General features: G+C 35.9%; 1 protein-coding gene across 10 annotated transcripts in view; it reads right to left on the reverse strand.

Moving 5' to 3' along the window:
• Positions 1 to 25849, reverse strand: part of robo1 (roundabout, axon guidance receptor, homolog 1 (Drosophila)) — a 291617-nt gene that overhangs the window by 65944 nt on the left and 199824 nt on the right. The window lies entirely within an intron of this gene.

Raw genomic sequence — 25849 nt, forward strand, 5'->3', positions numbered from 1 at the left:
AAAGAGTGTAAAGATAGAAATAGCAGAGCTGGTGGTGTTGCAAGCTTTCTTGAGAAAAGGAAAAAAAAGAACAATTGTTTTTAACGAGTCGGGAATGACAGTGACTTAACGAATTATGTGTTACAGAAGAAGAAATTTGCAAAAAAAAAAAAAAAAAAAAATAAAAATATTATTATTAGAACCAAGCTATTATTATTATTATTATTATTAACACTACTACTACTACTAATAATAATAATAATAATTATTATTATTACTTTGTAATCAGTATTTCTGTCTTGTTTTTCAATGTGCATATTCTTAAAACAAGATTTACTTCAAAAGAAAAAAAAATGTTTTAAGGCTTTCAGAGAATATATCTTGAATTATTATTATTATTATTTTTTTTTTTTTTTTTTGTCATTTAGTTAGATTTATGGTTTTAAAAAATTGCCAGTGGGTAAGAAATATAATCTTTCAAATAAACTCTGAAAGCAAATATTATCTTATGCAATTCTGCATCTCGAGCAAACAAGGATGTTGCTTTAATATTACAAAATTCGTTACAATATTCCCAGAGCTCCTCGACAAAGCCAAACATTGTCAGAAGACTGTGGAAAACTGGGTCGCAGGTCATCTCAGAATCTGCCACTGAGCAAAGCCATAGATTTCTCCTCCTCTCGTTTTACGGCGGACTTTGCTACTGTTCATCGTAAAGACATTCTGCCGTATGATCTATGATTCTTTTTCCCCTCAGGCACTACAGAGCCCTGCCAAAATGTAGGACTACTAAAATCTGGAATATTCCTACAAATTTATGGTGCTGAGCCAGGCTTTTCCCCTGATGTGGTTCCTTGTTTTCTCCTTCGAAACAAAGGAAGCACATGGGAGATCACTGAAGCTCCAGCATATTTAAATACATCTCCGTATCGACCGCTCTTTTGCATTATTGAGGCACAAGTCAGACGAGAAACTGAACATTGCTGAAGGCGACAGATTTACTGTTCATAACGAGCTCCAAGCTTTTCCACTGCCATTTTCATCGATTTGCTTGCACTTAAACAAAACATTAGACCTGCCAATTGACTAAAAATGCTCAAAATATTTCACAATTCTCATATTAACCACATTAAATAATGCAATAATGATCGCAAACTCAATTTTGATTCTTCTATTGTTCTTCTACAGCCTGCTTCCAATCTGCTTGGGTGACTGCAGATGTTTTGTCCTGCCTGATCTACTTTATGCAGGTGGTTTGGTGTCTTAAAGCGGATGCGAAGACCTCTGCATAACCCATTCATTTCCAAAAAAAAAAAAAAAAAGAGATAAAAACACACAAATGCCACTGTAAGACTAGTAAAACACAGACTGCTAATATGAAGTGTACAGAGACTGGTTAGGAGATGACATCTGGAAAGCTACAGAAAAAAGAGGAGGAAATGAAACGAGTGTATGATAAATGGAGAGAGAAAGAGGGAGAGAGCGACAGATGTTAGAAAATCCTTTGCCAAAGTAAAGTAGCTGAGTGTTTGTTCCAGCGGCCTGTGTAAGCCTGCTTGTCAGCGGACGGTCCCGAGCGCTGGTGCCTTTTATCAAGCCAACGGAACAAAGTAAGACAGGAAGAGAGAAACAGAGAAGGCATTAGCATAAAACATGTGCTTTCGTCCAAACATTAGGCAGATATTTAGTCTGATATTCTGGAGAAAATATGTGGGTCATTCTACAAAACGGAACCATTTGTGTGAGTTTAACAAGGAATTGCTGATGACAGCTTGAACTATATGCTAATATAAATATACATTTAAATATTACTCAACACGCTGACATGAACTAGGAACTTTATATTAATTCTTTCTTTTCTTTCATCTTAAATGTGCTATTTTGGCCTTTCCCCAACCCAACATCTCCATGCTGTATTAACAAATCTGCACATTTTAAAGAGAAAAAAGCTAGCATGCATAATTTTATATTTTAGACGACATTATATATATATATTGGTAAAAAAAAAAAACTTTACAATAAGGTTTCATTAACTAACAATCAGCAATACGATTAAGCTTTTATTAATCTGTTACAAATTTCCACCTATTTCCACTTCAATCTCAAGTTCTGTTGGTTTTTAGGATTATTTTAACTTTAAACTTTAAAAAAATTTAAATGTGATAACAAAAAATGAAATAGCTCAATTTATTTTGATGAGATAAAGTAATATAAAAACATATAAAAGTTGCTATGATTACTGTATGTTCATTAAATAATATTAACAGATACAACTTATGATTTTAATGATGTAATAATTAATATTTACCGAGATTAATAAATGTTTTGTATTTGTCATTGTTAGTTCATGTTATCTAATGTAGTTATCTAATGTTAACAAATGAAGCCTTATTGTAAAGTGTTACCTGTGCATTAAAATGTCCAGTTAACATTATCTTTCAAGAAGATTCGATTTTTATCACTTTATCTTACAATGTTTTTTCAGTAGGGGACAGATTTTAAATTTCAATTTACGATGACTTTGTATGGCAATTGACCATTGAGAAGTGGAATTTTGAAGAAATATCAGCATTAAATTCTTTAAAAAGGACTTTGTAGTTTTACACAGAGCACAAATCTTGACAAATGAAACTACAATGGTACAATGCAATTACAGGTGGTCAGTTAGACAGGAAGTACCAGTATGATATCCTTTTTTATTTATATATTGACATTTTTATGGCTAATTTAACAGTCCAGTGAAGAGATGAAGAGCCACCCAAAGACAGTTCCACCAAAGGGCTGTTCAGTGCAGGCAGAACAAACAGGGCGATGAGAGGAAAAGATAAACTCCGCTGCGTTCCACATGCTGCAAAGATAAGAGCGCGATTTCAATCCAAGACCCAAACAGTCAGTTCAAGCGCCTCAGCGTTTCATGCATAAACTCCAAAGAAGCAGCAAAATATGACAACAAATAACTGATAGCGCATCAGCGAGCTAAAATGATACATTGTATTCCACTCTGAATGCTAGATGATGTGACCGGACACGCTCCAGCGGGGCAGATTCAACCTTCGCTATCTCTAAACGAAGAAAAAAACAAAAAAACAAGCCCTCACTGCATACGGACAAATGCGGGCCAAAAAAAATGCTCCATGGGGGACTCAACAAACCTTCCAGATCCCAGCTGCTCTACTTTCCCAAAGCAAGATAAAGCAAAATCCCAAGCCACAGGCAAAATCTGTTGTTAAATATTTAACACTAAGCCCAAACCGTCAGTCCACACGTTATATTTCAGGCCCTGAACACCTGAACCTCTCCTGTTGCCTATGAATGCCCCAAGGGGGAAGACGTTCCTCTTGTCAGGCCAGGAATTGGGAGCTCTACATCTGCCAGAGCAGAGCAGCACACCTGCACGGCACAAAAGCGGACGACAATACGAAGCAGCCCATTGACGTTCACCTTTGATGTGTGAATAGCTGAACGAATAGGCCCTCAGAACCTCTCCACCATCCTTCAGCCACAATCGTGCGGTTTCATCTCTGCCTTTGAGCGTGGAATGCTTTTGAGACTCGGCGAGGGGACGTTTTTGAGGTCGCGGGACGACCGCAGACCACGTGAGACGGTGAGAATTTGATCGCACGCTCTTTAAAGCTTTGTTTAAGTCGAGAGACCTGCTCTTGATACGGGACCAATCAATGTCACGACATTACCGCAGTAGGAACTTCCATCCTGGGGTGCGTTTCCCAAAAGCATCGTTAGCCAACTATGGTTGCAAGTTCTGTTGTTACCAACATGGTTCAACGCTTCAGTGTTTCCCGAAACCATAGTTCAAACGAACATTCGCAAACAGCGTGGTTGGAACTACAGCTCTTGACCTGTGGTTAGAAGCATAGTTTCTTGTTAGTAAGACATATGGGCTTAAATAAATATGCTCTTGGCCACAATAAGCAAGTTAACACGCAGTACAATCTATATATTCCATTCTATCTAAATATAAATGCATTTTAATCTATGTATTTTTGCACGTCCTCAGTAAGCGCCGTTTTTGAAGAGTGTGCATGTGCATAAATACCGAAGGGAACCCCTGAGCATGACGGAACCTGCGATGAATCAAACATCAAATAAAGCAAAATATTAAATTAGTCATAAGGTGCCATGTTCAATACAGCAGCATCTTAGAGATCAATGCCTTATGTTGTAGAACTAACGTGGTTCAAACGACAGAGATGCGACCGTGTTCGGCAAACAGTCGTGACTAGCTAGTTCGTTTCCACAACAATGCATCATACTATGGTGGTTAATCAACGAGTTACGTCGTTGTATGGGGAACGTACCCCTGGTCGAGAGTTTGAGAACTTCTGAGACATTATCTGAGTAACTCTTGTACGTCTAAATCTAAACCATTTGTTTTCAAACTGAAAAATATCTTACTCACCGAGGCCACGTAAAACGCTTTTAACTGATTCTGAGGCTGATTAACACGGGCTATAAAAGTGGAACTGGCAAAAACTCACAGGCACCGGAGGTCACCGGCAGTTTTGTTTGTGTTGGCTGACTAGCGTGCTGCTCTTAGCGGGACGGCAAAGTGAAGATGACTTCACTTCTGTTTGTATTGGCGTGCGTAAGGCAGTCAGGATCTCGAACGCTCTACACAAGCAGGATTTACTCTTGTCGGTTCCCCCTCCCGCTCTTAAACGTCACCCAGCCGTGAAAAATTGTATAATAAAGAGCTACGGTTTTTGATTATACATAACCCGTGCATTATTCAGACCAAATAGTAGACTCTTCCTAACATCATTCCCATGTTTTTCGGACCACCCAGAGTTCTTCACATCAAGGATGTTGAATGAAAAATGGTGCGTCTGAGTTCTGTCTCAACAGGGTTTGGAGATGAGGGCAGGAGATGACAACCTGAAGACCTTGTAAATAAGGCCAGTGGGTTGGTTGATAGATATCTGTTCAGATAGAGATTAAGAAAACCTAAATAAGTCCACAACAGTCTTTCATCTGAGCTCTAGTGATCCACGCTCTATGACCTCATGACTTCAGGAACCTTTTGTTTCTTCAAAAAGTAGATAAAAAAAGACACAAAGCCGTTTTTGTCAAAGCTTTTGAAGCCAAAATGACACACTGCAACAACAATGTTCACTTGTCAACAGAATTGCATACAAAAATGATTAATAAGAAAAGTTTTTTTGTTAATGATAACAAAGATAGAGCGTAAAAACATACAAATCATTAACTCCTTTTGAATTAAAACGAAAATAAATAAAAAAACCCGAAAGACGCTAACAATTACTTAGGAAAAACTAAATCTAAAAAGACAATTATAGTGAATAATGTTTTTCAATAAAATATATTTTATAATTTTTAAATTAATAAAATAAAAGGTTGAAAATTTGGTATAATTCTGCACTTTGAAGGGAGAAAGCAAACAAATTTAACCTTTTATTTAATAAAATAAAATTATTACATTTTTAAATATATTTATTTTATAAGAAATCTTTATTATAATAAAGAATATATTACATAAAAATAAAATTATATTATTAATAATAATAATAAATACTTGTAAAATTATTTAATAGAATTACATTTTAGTCAAAGTAAAATTAACAAAAGTACAATTTTGTAAAATTAACAAAAAATAATGAAAAAAAAAAAAAAACATTTCGTCATTTTATATGATTGAAGAGACTGGAAAAGCGTAGTGCCAGACACAAGTCCAACTCAAATGAAGTACATAAACTTCTGGTGGTACGCAAATCCAAAAACAGCTCAAAGATCATGAAAACGTTTTGCACACTGCACTTTTTGCACCTCGTTTGTGGTCTCTGGATAATAAATTTTATATGAGGATCTTATTTGTTTTTTGTCATGTTATATGATGAAATATTGACTACATTTAAAGGATATTTTTCTCAAAAAGTACAAACTATGACCCAGAAATGAACACCGCACAACGCACAAACCTCGGTTTGGTGTCAAATCTCAAGGTACTGAAAGAATTTTTGCGTGTCTAACTCAATTTCCAACCTCTGTTGACAGTTATTAGCATGTCATCTCTCTGCTGGTTACCGACTGGCAGCTTGACTTTGTTCTGGATGGCTCTCGGTCGGACCACCATGTCTCTGTCTCCACAAAATCACAGCCTTTCAATTCTGACCAGCTCTTAAGCAAACACAAACACTATTCGTCTGCCTGCCCTGTGGAAGTCCACACATAACCCGTCAGCGCCGCTCATTCACACTTCCATCATATCTCACGCTCCTCAGCGGGCGAGACCGAGGCCTTCTGGGATTCATCACCGTCTCCAGATCTGTTTCCTTTCGGGGTGATGAGGTCAAAAATTCAAGCTACTCCATCATTGAACTTTGTTGATGGGTCTGAAGGAGAGAAAGAGACAGTGACGAAAAAAGAAAGAGAGAGAGACTAGTAGGATAAAAACATGAGAAGCTAATTTCCTGACCTGAGGTGTTTTTCTTTTTCAATGCAATAACTACAGTAATGGAGAGAAAATCAAATAACTCAGGAAGACGGATGAAGCATGACATTCATTCAAAAAACATGTGCATGTAGCTAGAAATACACACACACTTATACAGCAGAGCGTTCAATCGCCAGCAGAGCTGCTAGATGTGCGATATCACCTCCTGAACATCCTTCTCGTCTACGTTCCTGTGCCAAAAGAGTCGTGATGATTCTCCATTTACAGTCGATCACCACAGACACGCCATAATATTTCACTTAAAGGTGAAGGATGTCATTTTTCCTGTTATAATGCAGTCTCCAATCCAAGCTTTATATGCAGAGACTCAATTTGGCGCTCAGAAATCATATACTTCAACTTTAAACAGGCTGCATTAAAACCTAGAGAATCCAATAGTTGGGAATAAGTTATGAAAATAAGCATCACATAGTCAGCTCATGAGAGAAGCTTCAAATGAAACGTGACTCGAGCTGTTGGAACAGATCTAAGAGCAGACTGAATGTTGGATGTTTGGTGAAACATTTTTAGTGGTGCTTGCTAAGGCAAATATCATAACTACTGATCCTTATACTAAGATATGCACCAATGTCTTATATATTTGATACAAACTTGTGCCATTAATTTTCTAAGCCATTCAGACATGCAATTTTCATATGTCAGAGATTAAAACAGGTGTAAAAATAGACTTGTATTGAGGCCTGATTATCCAGAATTTCATACGTTGCAAAAAAATGACATTTTTATGCATGATTTCCAGTATAAATATCGACAAATCTTTAAAACAATTCTTTATACTTAAACGAAATGACAAACAACGTGCAACATACACTCATACTAAAAATATATTTTCCAAAAACATATCTGAATATATTATGCTGTGTTGCTTCTCAAGTGAAGTCATATTATTTTTGGTAACACTTTAGTTTAGGGACCAATTCTCACTATTAACTAGTTGCTAGCATTTTCGCTGTTTATTAATAAGTATAAAGCACATATTCTGCATACATAGTATACAATAATCAGTAGTACAGAGTTTATTATGGCAAAAGTCATAGTTACTAGTTAGTTAATAGTGAGAACTGGACCTTTAAAGTGTGACTGTATTTAACTGGAAAATAAGACAAAAAACACTCGTTTTGGGAACGTTTAAAATGGGCCACCTAGCAACAGGTCAGAACACCTTAGCAACCACATAATGTGTTCAACACCTCAGCAACTCACTGGAAACAAAACACACTGGAAACCAACAACAACACCCTAACAATATATTGAGTTTTGTATGGACAAACACCACTCACATTTTCTTCAGATACAGTTATGATTGCTGTTTGACTTTTCTAAGAGAGTCAACTGTGACTTTATTGACAAAACAGAGCTATTTAACATAAAACCATCCATACCGACTTCCACGCTGACGGTCGGATAAAGAGAAACTCTAACAAGCACTCAGTCCCAGTGCAGCTCCAGCATGGGCTTATTAGCTTCTTCATGCTCTTGTTCTCAAGTTCAATGAAAGCCAGATGGAAGAGTGTAGTTCCGGAGATCGACCCCTGAGCCTTTGGCCCGCAGCCCGACGGCTGAGACAGAACAGTGACCCGCACCAGGGATCTGACCGCGGCCTTATCCGTGTTTCTAAGACAACCGCAAAGACTCTGAGCAGAAGGTGACTCGAGATCCAACTTCTCTGATGACAAGCCAACTTCCAAAGAGATCGGGCAACTCATTAAAAATCTGAAAACTGTACGTATTCAGGTTTACTGCTTTAAAACAAGAACCTGTATTCTGTTTCAGTCAGAGATCACATAATTCTCCTCTACTTGCATATTTTTTATCTATTTTATCTATTGACACAACTGCTCTTCATCCATGCATGTTTATTTCAGCATCCATCATCAACGATTTATAAATAAATAATGGGCTACAAATTTACAATGTTAATTTAAGTTGCCAAAGTTACCAAACTGAAACTGTAACTCCTGATTTCTTATGAAATTTATTCAGGAAACAACCCAGCGCTTGTTTATCCATTCCTTTCATTGTCCATTTTACATGTTTATGTTGGTCTGTTCCCTCGAATTGAGGACTTCCACACTCAATAGTCGTTCTGTTGTCTTGAGGAGTGTTCCCGAGTGCTTCTCCACAGATAACATCTGCAGAGATAGAGCTAAGGGAGGGGGAAGGCATCTAATTGGCCTTAAATTAAAGCAATTGCCCTCTAATTTACTCACTTCCTGCATCAATGTAAAAGGAGGAACTGAAGGAGAATATTCTCATGGAAGCAACCGAGGAAATCACCAATAAAGCCAGCTGAGCAGATCGGACAGAGATCGAGAGGTTTCTCAGTGGACAGTTAATGCTGCGTGTCACATGTCAAAGTCTGAAGATCTTCAATGTCAGATGTTACAAATGCACGTTGACAGGAAGTTGTGATAGACACTAATATAAATGTCTTATTCAAAAATCTATTTCCTTCAAAAATGTCACAGATATGAAAAGAATGCCACTAGGACGTCAATTCGAAGAGTACATATTCATCATTTAATAAATGTTTACTGATGGATCCTAGAATGACATTCAGTAGAATGCAACATTTGCAACGTGTATGAAAAAAAAAAAAAAGAAAAAGTACTGTCATGCTTTATCGTGAAATAGCATTCGGCATCTATTTTAATTCCATAACTTGACATACTATTCCGAGTAAAACATGATTTTCTAGGTAAAAAAAACTTTAAAATTAAAAACTTAAAAAATTAAATATAAAAAAAATTAAAACAAATACTTATATATATATATATATATAAACATTTTATAAAAAATATTTTTTAAATATTTTTTTATTTTATTTTTAAAAAACAAAAATCCTTAAAATGTGATTAATACGGGACTGTTTTATAGTGATAACTACATCTACGCTACAGATGTGGTCAAATCAGCAGCATGTCTTGTGGTTTTTACCTCATCCAAACACCTTCCCAGCATCCTCTCAGTGCCTAAGAGCCTCTTCTTAAACTGAAGCAGTGTGAGGGCTTGTTTTGTGTAAACTCTCCAATAAAAGCGGCTCTGAGGTATCACATGAGCGGCGGAGGGTGAGAGGTGGATATACCAGATTACATTAAAGACATTCCGATGCAGTCGTGGTCATCCTCAGCACCAGCTCGGGAACACAATCCATCGGCGCTGTGAATCCCTCGCGCCAGACAGATGCCAGAGTCATTGTTTCCCAGGCCTGGAACCCGACACCCCATGACTGCGGGTGTCACCACGAGACCCTGAGTCATTCGATCCGTCCTCTCCTCCGCTCAGGAATGCTTTCTTTTTGCCTTTTTCAGCTCTCCAGCATCGCCGCTGGTCTCCAAGCCGTGCGGAGAACTTCAGTCTCTCTGAGCCCTTGATAAAGAAACTCTATCCCTCCTTGTGAACGGATCTGGACGGTGTCAATCATGAGGAGCTCTGGTCACTGTCAGGGTGAAGTGCAGAAGAAGGGAGGACCGTTGAACACTAATTAGTCATGTCAAACAAGTTTGCAGCGCAGTGAGCGTTAGATCAAGTGCCAAGGTTATACTCACCGAATACTGAGCTCATATGTTTAGACTGCTCAAATATGCTTAGAACAGCTAAAAATGGAACTACCCTTACAAGATTTACTACGGTAACCACATTTTAAGCCAAAATACAGAAAGTACTACAATTTACTACAGAAGAAAGAAAGTCATACAGGTTTGAAACAACGCGAGGCTGTGTAAATGATGACAGAATTTTTGGGTGAACTAGCCCTTTAATACCCATTCATCTTATGAAATCATTTATTCAATTGTAACTGCAGTGTAAATACTGCATTCATGCCACATCTGACCTGCATTAAATGGTATGTAAATGTATCTAAATAGCATTTCAGATACAGCTTCTGGGGAACAAATAAGCCTAAAAGTTGTGTAATAAATTCTATGTTGAAATTCTATGTCTTTCTAAATCTACTTTTTGTAATGTCTATTTGATGATTTTCTCATTTAACACAATAACGACTTTTGGGGGTAACTGCTCAGCCAAATTTGATGTACAATTAATTTCCAATTAGATTGATTAATTAATCGGCACATGGTGTAAATAATTAGATGAAAAGTTGTAATCACTTGACAGCCCTAGATTATATTGTAATACATTATATGTTGCTTGAAGTCGGAAGACAGTATTACTATATATAAGTATCATATACAAATTTGTTAAGTAGATGTTAATAACAATTAAAAAAAAAAAATGTCCCGAATATGAAAAGTATGTCAGTATTAAGTAGATGTTTTAGCAATGTTATAAAAAAAAGTCATGGTACATGGTAAATTTTGGGTTTTCCAAAGACTACCAAATCAGCAGTCAAATGGTCAATAAAATGGTGAATATATCCATACACATGGTTAGTTCAACAGCACTATTTGAGAAGTGCCTACCACCTCAGAGTCTATAAACCCACAATTACACTTCCATCTCCATCTCCGTCCCTGTCCAAGCTCTCTTATTAGCATAATCCACCACAGTGCATGTAATTTGTGTAGAATTAATTCACTCCTACTTCATTATGAAGCATAGCCATTAAAAACAACAGAATTACCATTTCAATGAGCTCTACATAACGCTTTGTGTTGCACTCAGTAATTGGCTCTATTAAGCCAGGAGAAATGACACTTGCGTACGTGTGCTGGGGTGTGCGCGTTTATGCTGATCAGAGGGACTTTAATTGGGTCGGGTCATGTGTTATCATGCGTACATCTGTCACGGGAGTAATCCAGAAAAACAGCTTCCTGTTGATACATTTGTTCTCATTTCTTGTCGGCCAGTTCCACATATGTACACTGTGAACTCCTGCCAGCAAGAATTACCTCAAGAAAGCTTAAAATATCTAATCAAATAATGTGTATGTATATCAGCAGCAAACAAACATTTCTTCCTCAATGTTCTTGGAACAGAATTTTGCTTCGGCTGGGTTTGATAAATCTGGTCATTGGCTCAGAATGGGATTCAATTCACCTCAGCCTGATGAAACGAAGGGAAAATACCAATGATGTCCTTGAATAGTTCGACAGCACACATTTGTTTTTATTCCACCCTCCTGTGGGTATGAAGATCTAAACAGCTGTGTTAGTGTGTCTGTACCAGCTGAAACTCATCATAAACTCCCTAATTATGTGTTTTTTCATTATCAAAGCTCACTTTACTGTCATGCAAACATGCAAAACTGTCTGGAATGAATTCAACGCTGCAATGTGAAATGTTTCTGCCAAATTTTCCCTCCTGTTTAGCACTGCTGGTGCCATGCCATGAACCCTACCCCCAGAGCAAACAGAACCCAACCGAATCGGTATCTCGTTACACCCCTACAGTTTAGTGTTATTACCCTGATATCTTCATTAGTTCTTTCCATCCAAAGTTGTGAAATTAGTTTTTGCGCAAAACTTGAATATAGCATAAAACTTTTGTGAATAAAGCAGTGTTTCCATCCCATGTGTTCAAATGAATAAAACCATCTTTTCCTGGGAAACTGGTTATCCAATCACATGATCTGTTGAGGCAAAGTCACATGACTTTTTTATGCACACCAAGGAATTTATTTGGTGAATGTTTCCATTGCAGTTTATTTGTATATCTTCTTATTGGATAAAAAAGTATGTGACTCCATTGAGCGCATATGGTTTTTATACATTTATGTACATCATGGAGTTTCCATCCAGCATTTTATGCGATACATTCACATTCAAAAATCACATTAAAATAGGTGGATGGAAACATAGCTATTGTGCCCGATAAATCCTGCTTTGTTGCTAAAAATGGGACGCTAGTTTCAAGGTAGTTTCCTCAGCAGTGCACATGAGTTTGTAGGCCATACCCATCATTCTGCACCCCCACCCCATTCCTTTACTGCCCCCTTCCCCCATCAACCATTCGGGCTTGATTAACAACCCTCACTCTTTTATTTCCTCATTCCTCTCTTCATTACACCTCCCCTTCCATTCACTCCATCCATTAGGTGCTCAAGGTTAAAGGGCTACATTTTATTTAGCGGGTGAGAGAGATGGATAAAGCAGACGGAGAGAGGGATGAAACAAAGAGAAATCGAGAAATTTCAGATACCTTTTAACCCCGTTCACTCTAAATGGAAGAGCACTTTATGTGGCAGTCAATGGAAAGCTGATGTTTCGTAATAATTGTTGCTGGCATTTCAGATATAGAGGATGGTGCATTTCCTCTCAATTAATGTCTGATGTGTATCTACTGTAGCTAAGGCCTCACATGACCCACAGGTCTTTGTTCCACTTGACTGTGGGCGAAAATTCAATGTGCAGATGTGATATGGAGGGGAAAAAATTATGTTAAAGGATAAAAATGCAATTAGACAGTGCTGTTTACTTGGTAAACAAGGTAAAGGTACAAGGTACAAGGTAACAAGGTAAATGCAATCACATTCAGATCTTTTGAAATATTTGAAATTATACCCCAATGGAATATTTTCTCAAAAAACACACAACACTGAGGTGAAGTAGTATGTTAAAAAAAAAAAAAAGAAAGAAAAGAAAAAAAGAAAACTCATAATTTATTCACTTTAAAAAGTTGTTTAAGATTATAACATTATAAATAATATAAAATGTTGTCCCATTGCAATTTTTTTTTTCAGTGAGAAATTAGGCTTGTTGCTTAGTTTGAGCTCAGACTGATCTATGAAACAATTCGGATTTTGTGTCAAATAAATGTAATAAAAAAATTGATTAATAAAAATACATTTTAGAGTGCGTTTTTAAAAACAACAAGTAACCTTTCTCAGGGAGCAAGTATTATTTGGAATTTTATTCAAATAAAATAATATGTAAAGTAATAAATCATATAATGAACAATTAAATTATTAAAATACAAATATTTAAAATAAATGTATTATATAAATTAATTTAATTTTATTAAATGTTGCTTATTTTGTTGTTATTTTGCTGAAGATTACATGATATTAAATAAAGTCCCTAATAAGTGATATTTGTGAAATAGAATTTGCAAATTGTGGCAATGTACTAAATTTGAACTTATACTGATCCGTGGAACAAAGTTGGTTTAAAAATCAAAAATCAAAACCAAAAACTAAACTGCATAAAAATTTGCAATTGTAAAAATGCAAATAAATAAATGACCACGTTGCTTCATGAGAAACAAGAGTTTGACTGATTGTTGTTGTTGTGCTTTGCTTGTTTGTTTTAATGGGTCATTAGGTAACGTGTGTGTCTCTCTCAGTGAAGCGCAGCAGGTGAGCCCAGCGGTGGCCGTATAGCTTCTCTGGGACCTGCGACTGAGGTCATGTCTGTTTTTTTCTTCTAAGGGGAGACCGCACACTTTTCTTGCAGTACGTCATGAGCTTTAATCTCAGTGCTGAGGTATTCCAGCATGTGCTGCGGAACGAGGTGGGACAGGACGGGATGGGACGGGGCTGGTCTGATTAATCTCCCAGAGGACAACAGCCTTCAATGACCATGACCTCACGTGTTCCAAATGTAAATGCAACGATGACAAGACTTGACGAAAGTTGCACTTCTCGGGTTCTTTAGGTCTGGATTAGTCAACGAGTCCCTTGCGACACTGAAGTGGTGTGTTTAGACTACAGATGCTGATGTGTGGTGGAGATACGCAAAGAGTGCGTGAAAAACCACGATACGCTTCATATTTGTGGTGTATAAACACATTGAAATGATTTCTGAAAGGGGCTGTAAATGCCCTCGTTTTAATTAAAACCAAGCCTGCTACCTGGGCGGTACACTTAACAAGCAAAATAATTCCCATCCCTGGCGATTCTCAGGAGTCTGTTTTAGTTTGCCAGCTCACACTCCCTTCTTCTGCTCAGCTACTGCTATCTCGTGGGAACACCTTGACACCAGTGTTTGTCTAAAACAAAGATCCGACCGGACGAGGCCACGGTACACACATCTGGTTTGAATGACTGGACGCTTTGTCCTCCTGAGATGGATCCTGCTTATTTTTCTTTAATTTCGAGGCTTGTCCTCAGGTCTCCTCCCGAACGGAGTGGGAGACATCTTCCGACCCACTTCGCTAGCTCTGCAAACAGGAGTTAATTGACCCGCTACCACAAACAGACCCCTGTCACCCCGACACAATGGGACAGGTGTGTCTGCCGCCCGCCGCTCGCCGCTCGGTGAAATGAAAGCTAAAGCAAACTATAACAAATCATAAGAAACCCAAACAGTTATCTGAGGCTTACACAGCATTGTAGAGAGAGTTAACATATGGACACAAAGAGAGTAAAAACAAGCTAGAAATGTGAACAGAAATAATATTTTAAGAATTATAAAATTATAAAAAAATATATAAAATTATATATATATATATATGTGTGTGTGTGTGTATAGAAAAATGTATTTTCATATAGAGCATCAAAATGCTAACATCAAATTCTGTCTTAGAAAGCAGCAGTGTAGACTGTTCACTAGAAAAGAGCTAATGTATATACATGAATATATTTCAGGTGTGTGTATGTGTGTGTGCGTTGGGGGAAGGGATGCTTCACGCAGGTTGGAAAAGCACCTCCACCCTCCGGTAGGTTGGTTTGTTTTGCATGTCTCGTAATCACATGCAACCAGGCATGCGGCGTGTTGGTAATAGAGCTGTTCTACAGCTCAACATGACATTATGACATCAGCAGTTAGTCTGCGGCCGCCCACACCAAACACAGAGGTCATCAGTGCCAAAAACTAGCAGATTCCACCTGAGAACTGACCCTTAACAGACACACAGACACCTTTCCTCCCTCTTTCTCTCTCGCTGAGACGCAGGTCTTTCCTCACGCTCATTTACTGCACAAAATCCGTCTAACGTGACGGATGAGGCCTGCTTGCTTTTTAGCGCGGAAGATGAATGGATGAAATATGCTGATTCTCCTCTGGAAAATGAATAATTCCCGGCCGGGCCGCTCCTGAAATAACTGCACGTTCTGCCCTCAGGGGACGGGTGTAGTTTCGTCTTTCTTTGTCTGAAATGGAGGATGCAAACAATCTATGAAATGCCTGAAAAGCAAATCAAAATGAATAATATCTGTACTGCATTCCTCGATTCGTTTCGCTGGTTGTTTGCCAAGCGGTATTGTGAAATGAGACGAAAATCGCTGCTAAATTTGTTGGTTTTAATTGCATGGCGCTTGGTGGCGGAGGGAGGGAAATTTCACAGGTCAACCCAAACAAACAAACGCGCCAGACAGAGGAGTGTAATTTACTGCAATGAACCGGGACATCTAATCGAGGAGAGGTGAAAACCATCCAACAACATCTCCTCTGTGGAATATATAAATGCGTTTTACAGCTTTACATCTGTCATCTCCACATTAAACATATTCCCAAGCGAGATTCTGAGGTTTACTGTAATTATCTCCGGCTCTAGTATTGCACGGATATGGCAAGTATAAAGTTAAACTTTATCAATAGCATCTTAAAAGCAAATTAGTACTGATTTGTACTTGTAAAAAAAATTAATAAAATAAAAGCACACACACACATATACTGTATGTATATTATATATTATATACATACATCTATTATACTGTATGTATATATATATTAGTGCTATCAAATGATTAATCGCGATTAATCGCATCCAAAATAAGTTTTTGTTTACATAATATATGTACTGACTATATTTGTTATATATGTATATATAAATACACACAAATGCATGTATATATTTCAGAAAAATTATTATAAATATGTGATTATAAATATAGACATGTAAATATATGTAAATATTTTCAAAATATATACTGTATGTGTGCATTTATATATACACTCTCAGAAATAAAGGTACAAAAGCTGTCACTGGGGCGGTACCTTTTCAAAAGGTACACTTTTGTACCTATTAGGTTCAAATATGTAACTTTAAGGTACCAAAATGGACCCTTTAGGCACAAACATGTACCTTTTGTAAACCGAAAACATGTACCTTTTGACAGCTTTTGTACCTTTATTTCTGAGAGTGTACATAATAAATATACACAGAACACACACATATTATGCAAACGAAAACTTATTTTGTATGTGATTAATCGCGATTAATCTTTGACAGCAGTAATATATATATAAAGAATATTTCATTTAAAAGCTTAGAAAATGATCAATAAAATTATGACTTTTCAGTGCAAGAAACCTTGACTAGGGGAATAAAATGCTGCAAAAGAGTAGAATATGGCAGTTTTGACAGCTGGTACATTAAAAGTATGCCAATCATAACAGATGTAATTGACATATAGAAATTTTAAAGGTAGAGAAGTTAAAAATAACCTGTTTTACTGTAAGGGCTACAGAAAGGCTGAAAAATTATCATGTAAAAGTAAATTACAACTGCTGTTATGCAAGAAGCCTTGACTACCACAAGAAAAGGACTTCTGGGAAAATACGAGCATCAGCGCCATACAAGATTGCAGCTAATGTTTTTTTCTCTAATAACAGGACACTCCCTTCTTATTCTAAAACCTTCCAGCTGGTCTAATTGCAAATATGGCTAATATGCTGTATTAATCAATAATCTAATCAGCGCGTCAATCATTGCCGCAGCTATTGGTTTGCTGAGACTGTGTTTTCATAGAGCACAGGTGCAAGATATTCAAAATCACTGCCTTTCTTAATTGGGAAAACTGAAAGTAGAGCAGTCACTAAGAAAAAAATAAAATAAAATCCTGGGAACCTTGAGTTGCCCTCATGCATAAAGAGTCTCTGTGTGGTAATTGGTTCGACAAATAGCTATCTGAAAGTCTGTGACCTACAAAGTGCATTTAATTCCAGTGACTCAGTGCTGAAGATCAGGACGACACACACTCACACTCATGTAAACACATTCACACACACAACCATCCAGGAAATGCATTTCTACAAACTCCCAAACTCATGCCACGTCACCAGATCTACACTTCAGTCCAGATTTGGGTCTTTATAAAGAGTCATTACTCACAGATCGCCTATTGAATTCTAAACATTGTGTTCACATTGAGACTAATTGAAGCCTTTTGCTTCCAAACAGTATCGTGTAACGCTTTCAAACAGAGGAAGCGCTCTGCGATTCATTGCCTGCAGCCAGAGTCTGTGATTTCCACCACCGCAGAAATGGAGAGTATGCCTTCTATGCAGACGCAGTTTATAAGCAATCTGCTTTCTCTTTCCCTTCTCGGGAGACGAAAAATGTTGGCTTAGGAGTCATTCTAGGCCAGGAAATAACCAAAGACCAGATCATACCTTACAGCTGCCGAAGACCAACCCAAAACCTCCACAGAAAACAAAGGAAATCCTCAGAAATAACAATATTATGGGAAATTATAGTGACATCCATTTTGATCTGACATCTAGGAATGCACGCATCAGCTGTGACAGTTTTGTGTGCCGTTTTCTGGACAGTGTTGTGATTTTATGAAAGAAGAAGAAGAAGAAAAAAAAAAAAAAAAAAGCTAATTTATTCATGTAATATATATATATATATATATATATATATATATATATATATATATATATATATATATATATACACACACACACATAATATACATAGATAGATAGATAGATAGATAGATAGATAGATAGATTAAATCGTAATAAATAATAAATAGATTAATTTATTCATTTAAATTTGTTAATTTGTGTATGTATTAATTTAGTTATTTATTTATTAGTCTCTATCAATAATAATACAAATTATACAGCAAAAAATATAAATCAAATACTACTACTACTAAAAGTTATATATTTACTTATTAATTTTTAAAATTATTAATAAGTACATATAAATAAAATTACTTAAAATAAAATCTAAATCAATTATTCCAAGTAAATTACAATATTTTAACTAAAACATTTTTAATTGTTGTTATTATTTTTATTATTATTGTTGTGTTTTTTCACTTACAATTTGCATGTCAAATTTAAGCACATTTATTCAGTTAAATAATATATTAGATTCATGTATTAATTTAAATGGGATAATTTATGTATGTATTTATAAGGTTTTAGCAATAATAATAAACATGTATAAAAATATAATAAAACAAATACTACTACTACTAAAATATTATTGTTATTAGCTGTTTATTATTGTTTGTTGTAAAAATATTTATTTTTAATTATTAATAAGTAAATATAAGTAAAATTATAGAGAACAAAATTGTAATTTTTCTAAGTAAATTAAAAGAGTTTAACAACAACATTATTAAATTTTTTATTATTCTTGTTTGTTGTTGATGTCATTTTCACTCACAAATTGCATGTCAAATTTACACAAATTTATTCAGGTAAATAAATAAATAAATTAGATTACATTTATTCAATTTGTTAGTTTATTTATTTCAGTTCTATTTTGGTTTATACCAGTTCTTATCAATAAAATCAATTAAATATATTATATACAACAAATAATGATAAATTAATACTAGGCATACTAATGGTATTACTACAACTACTACTACTAATAATAATAATAATACTTTATATAAAATAACACATTTATTTCATTTGTTTTCTTTTATTATTATTATTATTATTATACTCACTCACAACAAAAATTTTATTTGCCAAAGAAATATAGTCCATTACTGCTGGCTGTTTAAGTCGTATCTATTAAAAGTCCAAAATAAGTAATCAAAACATTCAAAATAGCTCATCAAAACAAATAAAAACTTGAGAAGGGGTCCTGCGGTCGAGGGCCGAGCAGCACCTGTCATGTACAGTCATGCCTCCTGCTGCGAAGGCCAAAGTTTATACCCAACAGCTGCCCTGCACCAGAGAGCTCTTCCATGCCACGCAATTAACACCAGCTCCCCTCCGCACGCTCACCGCGACCTCTGACCTTTGTTTAATAGCCTGTCCTGTGAGGAATCTCTGGGCTGGGCGTGTCCTCGCTGCCCTTCCATGAACGCACGTCCTGTTATTAGGCTCCTTTGTGCTTTAATGTATCATTATTTGTAGGTAAGCTGAATGAGGTCATGGGGTCGCTCGCCCTGACCTGGGAGGATTCTGGGTGCTTGATCAGCGCTCGACCGTTATTGACAGTCGCTCACGAAAGAGTCGTGCGATTGGACGAGGGCGCTGCGGCAAACCACGAGGAGATGTAATTTTCAGAATGTCAATGTGGGGAATTAAAAGTCAATGAGGAAAGGCCAAGCCAATCAGCACTGCCCTCTTATTTTAATGATTCCAGGTCAACCAATCAAAACCAGGCACCGCATACTAAACAGACTGTATGGTGGAAATCCAATGTTTCATGTCAGAGAGCATGACAGAGTGCTGGCAAGAGACGACGAAGACGAAAAATGGATCCAACATCGCTTCACTTTTGTATGCGCCAACATCATTACTATTATCATACATAGAGAGAGAAACATATCCAACAAAATGGATAACAAAAGATTAGAAAATCTACTAAAAATCTAATATGAAAATCTATTAGAAAGTATGTCAGACATTTTGCATGTCAAATGTAAATTTATTCAAGCAAATATATATCATTTGGATATACATATATCATTATATACTATACTATATTATATATTTTTCTTTTATACACACATATATATATATATATATATATATATTTATTGAGAGTTTTGTTTTAATAGATTTATCTATTATCTTTATTTTAATAATCAAGTAAAATTTATTTAAGATTTTTGGTTTATATATATATATATATATATATATATATATATATATATACACACACACACACATACATATAATTATTATTACTTCCATAAAGCTATAAAATACCAACAATCAGCCATGAATTACTAAATAAATCCTTAATCATTTTCACTATTAATAATATTGAAAATAGATACTTTCTTGAAATGTCACTTGTAATGTATAACTGATGCCACAAAGAACATTAGTTTTACCTCATTTCTCCTCGCTTAGAGAAGATCTTAAGTAGATGTGGCTCATCTTACCCCGCTCTCCCTCATTTGCTGAAGTGTGTGCAGTCGCTGCAGGGCACATTCCCTCACAAGCTGTGAAGAGCACATCTTTAGTGTGTCAGCAAGCACACATAATGCATCTGTGCTGCTCTATTTCTTCCTCCCTCTTCCTGTCGTCCTTCTTTTTCCCCTTCTGCCCCGTTCCTCAAACCCTCCACCCTGCCTTCTTTCTTGGCTTGTTGCAATCTCTGGTAGCACTCAACAAACCACGTCTGCCTGCTCCGGTCTCAGAGCTGCACTTGCACACCATATAATGGCCTAATGTCTTCCTCTGTTTTCAAAGACTAGCCACAGCCAAGACGAGGCTTTTTAGGCTGACAGCAGGAGTAAATTGAAACGCTGAAAGAAAGCAAGAGAGTACTTCTGCATGAGGCAGCATTCTGGAAATGTGTGTTTTTATATAATTTGCTGATAGATGAAACAATCTGGGACATCCGTAAGTATCAGGAACAACCATCAGACAGCGATTGTGAGGTACGGAATTATAAATCAATCCAGCGCAGTCCTGAGAAACGATTCTGTCTGCACTGTAAAATGAACACTTCCAAGGGCTGTTTGTCATGAAATGAAACGTTTCTAAAAAAACGCCCTACCATAATTCAAGCCATACTGTATTTCTATCACGTCTGTTTAGAGAAGATGTGGAAAAGGGAAAGATAGAAACTCTGTGCCAAATTTTGTGAGTTAATGATTCGTCCTTACATAGGCAGTCACTTGGAACAAACATCGGCAAAAACTCTGTGTCAAATAAGAAATAGGAGACTCAACTACTGATTTCAAAATAGGCGTCTCAATGTAATACTCTAATAAACAAACATTTTACCCCTTCAAAATAGTCCATATTTAACTTTTTTCCACCTTTTTAACAGTTTTTTTAAGATTTATTTATTTATTTGTTTGTTTACTATCTTTTTGAATTATAAAAAGACTATAGAAAAATAAATAAAAAATTAAATTAAATTCCACCTACTTCATCTTAAAAACTTACGTTTACTATACAAGACATTTTAAATTATACTAAAATTGTTTAAAAAAGTTTAATCTTTTATAACTTAAAAAGTGAAACTGATACTGGTTAAATTAATTTGATAAGTTAAAGTAATGAAAAAAACGTTGCCATGACTAATTGATGATATTTTTAAAGTGTACATTTCTTGGAGTTCAAACAGAAGAGACTTACAATTTAAGTCATTTTGAATCAAAGCAATTGCCCATTTGCGAAATGCATAAATGCAAATATATTTATAATAAAAAAAACAAAAACAATTTCAACAACAATCAAGCCACCTAACTTTTGAAACACTTTATATTGGTAGTTTGTAGAGGTCGACTGATTCATCGGTTTTGCCGATTAATCGGCACCGATAGTTGATTGCCGCAACTATCGGTTATCGGCAAAAATCCATGCCGATAGTTTTCCGGTTTGCAACCGTTGCTGGAGTGGCTGAGAAAGGTCCGCTGGCATTATACAGTACGAGAGTGGCCACTAGAGGCGGAAATCACTGACAGCACGTGTTGTTTATTTTGACATATGACACTGCGCGCTGCAGCCGACAACCGACAGAAAATCCTGCTGCGGAACAGAGCGCCATTCACATAGTTTTCTATTAAATTACATTATATTTGTCCCAAATCCTTGTGAATGTACATAATGACTTCGCCCTAGGCTATAAATTATGTATTGTGCATTTTTCAGCAAAACGTATGTCTTTCTGTGGCTCTAATAAAGTCTGTATGCTTCATATAGAGAGCTGTATAGATCGCGCTTTCTCTTTCCGCTTGCTCAGTTTTTTTAAACACCAAACTTCAATCTCATTTATGCCACATTGTTCATTCTGCAAACTTGTGTCTGTTTGGTGATTAAAAATTTGTTGTGTGTGTGAGATACCTCTGAGTTATCCTAAACGCAGCGCTGCGCTTTTGCCCAGTGTGTGACTAACTTTTTTTTTTTTTTTCATTAGATAATTATCAAGTGTTAAAAAATGTGTGAGCACACATAAAATATCCATATGTGTGTAATTTTAATGCTATGGCCTTGTGTAGATATTTAAAGATGGCCATCTTTAAGCATGACTGTTGAAATTAAATGCTAGCACTTAACAATAAGAGATCATTCGTAGCATTAATGAAAACTGTAGAAGCATTGTTCCTTGTTAGAGTGTGTTCATTTCCACATTCACTATTAGCTACTAATAGGCTACATTTTTAAGATTTTAAAGTTTCTTCTTTTAACATTAGGAAACTATGAAATATCTTTAATGATCAATATAGTAAATAATATTAATATTTTTATTCATTTACAAAGTATGGTCCAGTACTGTTACTGCTTTTTTTTTTTTTTAATAGTAAAGCACTAGCTTTCTTTCAGTATCCATTTTGAAAACTATCGGTTGATTAATCGGTATCGGCCAGTGTGGTCCAACCTAGCTATCGGTATCGGTAAAATCCACTATCGGTTGACCTCTAGTAGTTTGCATATGATGCCTTGAAATGCTCCCTCAGTAGGCTGCACACTAGGTTTTGGACCAGAGCTACTTAAGCAGAAAGACCGAAAGATTCAGGATCTACTGCATAGAAGCTGTAAAAGCAACAAAAATGCAGCAAAATTGAGATATTTTTGGACTGAAATGAGAGAAAAAGGCATTTCATCTGTCAGTCTGGCTGAAGGGATCTGCCGTAGATCCCTGTTCTCCTGCTGCGGTGATTCTCTGGGAGTCAGAATCAATGCAGTGATCTTTGTCTAATCAATGTTTCATTACCAGGATGAGATATTGCATACACTGTTTACTAAGAGCTGCCAAGAGGGGTCTTATTGTTATATATTGGCAAGCGATGCATGAATCACCTCAGAAAGCTTGACTAAACCCACTAATCACTCTTTAAGGCTGTCAGATAATGTACTATCATCTTAAAAGGCTCCAAAGGTTAAGCTATAAATAGCTGTTGTAAACATTTTGGTAGCCTAACAACTTTCAGATACTCGATTCTATTAAACCTGTAAATTATGCTCTCTAAAGTAACATTAACAAAGGAAATCATCTCAGATAAATCTCAGGCATGCCAATCCTTCCCTACAACAGTGACACAAGACTAAACTTTTAGTCCTGAAAATGTCGATTCAAAGGCTACATGAAATGTTTCACAATATAATGTACCACAATAAGCTAACTTTAACAATACTAAAAAATGTCTTTAACATTATTAAACTGAATGATTTTTGAACAGAATGATCCAAAACGAAGACAAACATTTTGAAAACTCAGTATGTAAACTTGTAAAATTTCAGTAATTTTATGTCTAAAATATGAACAAAATATTAACTATGTGGCAGCGTAATTTAATATCATTGAGATATTATTATACGTTTTATTAATATCTTGAATCAGTTTTTATTTTATTTTCATTTTAGTTAAAGTTTTAGTAGAGTTTTGTGTGTGTGTGTGTGTGTGTGTGTGTGCGTGTGTTTATATTTATATTTATATTTATATTTATATTTATATTTATATTTATATTTATATTTATATTTATATTTATATTTATATTTATATTTATATTTATATTTACGTGTCCACTAAGTTTTTGTTAATTTTTCATTTCAGATTTAGTAAATTAAATTTAGTATTAAATTATTATTATAAATTAAATGTATTATTTGAATTTAAATGAAATGTATTACTGATTTATTATTAATGTCAAGGAATTTTAAATTTATTTTAAATTTAAATTTAATTATTTCAGTTAATGTTGATTTATTTCAACAAACAAAAAAAAAGTTTTTAATGGTTTTAATTTTACTTTGAGTTTTAGTTAACAATAATAACCCTGTTATGTGGTCACTGATGTGTATATATTGTCATTCATGCATCTGAGAAAGGAATTTCCTTCAATTAAGTTGCAGAGCTTTGGGGGCAAGCGGGGAGCACTCGGTTATTGATTCAAAAATAAAGAGACTAAGAAAGACGAATAGAAATAAGTGGGCATGTTTGAAAGCTCTAGATGGGTAACGCAACGGTTCCAGGCCTTTCTGAACAACACAAAAACCATTACGTGGACGGAAACATGATCAGAATGTTCCATCTGTCACTCACAAGGCCTTTCGTCTTTTAAAAATACGGTCTGGCTGCCTGCTGTTCTCGTAAACCGCATCCCTCCAGGAACCCCGGAGCTGCCTGCCGCGATGGAGAAAAAAACACGCTGACGTGACACTGATGAACAAACTATCAAACAACAAGGAAATTAAGAAGCATAATCATCATTCTAGCGTACAGGTGTTGACAGCTTAGCTCAGTCATTTCACAGCGAGAGTTTCAAAGGAAATAAGATTATGAATCCTCCATTGTGCTGTCAGCCATCGATGGCATTTGTTTCTGTGTGAAACAACCACTCTTGTGTCGTCAAAGAAAATTATTAAAAGCAAAACATCCGTCATGAGTTCCCCTAAAGTTTGCACGTCTAATTATCATCCATATCTGCTGCAAAGATGCGCGCCGGCACTCGCTGGAACAGATGAAAGACAAAGGCAGGAGAGAACAGAGCAGGGAACGCTTTGATGCGCACATATTTTGCCGAGTTGCATCTCCAAGTCTTGTCCCATTTCCATTACTGTGGAGTTCGTTCTTTCTTACGAATGGTTTTTAAGGTTTATCCAAATCCGACGCTGCAGGAGGCTGCTTGAAATCTCTGGTGGGTGTGTTTGTCATCCCACTGCTTTACAGACTCAATATAGACTTTAGCAAAATGTCTTAGAAGATTATTCAGCATCTTATTGACTGTGGTCTAGACGTGCCTTGATACCTGACAAAGGAGACTACTTGAGAAGTTTTAACACCAGTCTTGGTGCAGGTTTTTAACTTTATTAACTTTATTTACCGGCAAGAAAACCAAACAAGCTAGCAAATATATTCAAATATAAATCTATTTTCGGATATTTTATTACTGGTCAAGTTGCAAGACCTTACAACTACTATTAGAAAAATAAAAAAATTGATTCTAAAAATTGTAATGCTATTAATACTAATATTAATATACAGAGCCGTAGTTCACTGACAAGCTACGCTAAACCGCGTTCACTCGTCTTCGATTATGAATGCGATATTGCCTAGCTTGTCAGTGACCTACGGCTCTGTGTAGTAACTGCCACTCCATCTGAAAGCAGGTGATGGCGATTTACCGCTAATCACGAAACCGGCTTTACTGACGAGATGCGCATGATCATTGAATACGATTAATTGCACAGCCCTAATGCTTAGCATTATCAAATTTAGCTTTACTATGTTTTGGTGGTAACAAACTAGCACTAACCAGCATAAAACAACCTTAAATGCATAAATAAATATGAATGTCACCATTACAAAAATATAAAAAATATATAAAAATTACTATTACAAAAGTTATCTACACTAATAAAACATGTCTGG

Source organism: Onychostoma macrolepis, chromosome 15 (genome assembly GCF_012432095.1).
Source record: "Onychostoma macrolepis isolate SWU-2019 chromosome 15, ASM1243209v1, whole genome shotgun sequence".
In the NCBI taxonomy this organism is placed as follows: Eukaryota; Metazoa; Chordata; class Actinopteri; order Cypriniformes; family Cyprinidae; genus Onychostoma; species Onychostoma macrolepis.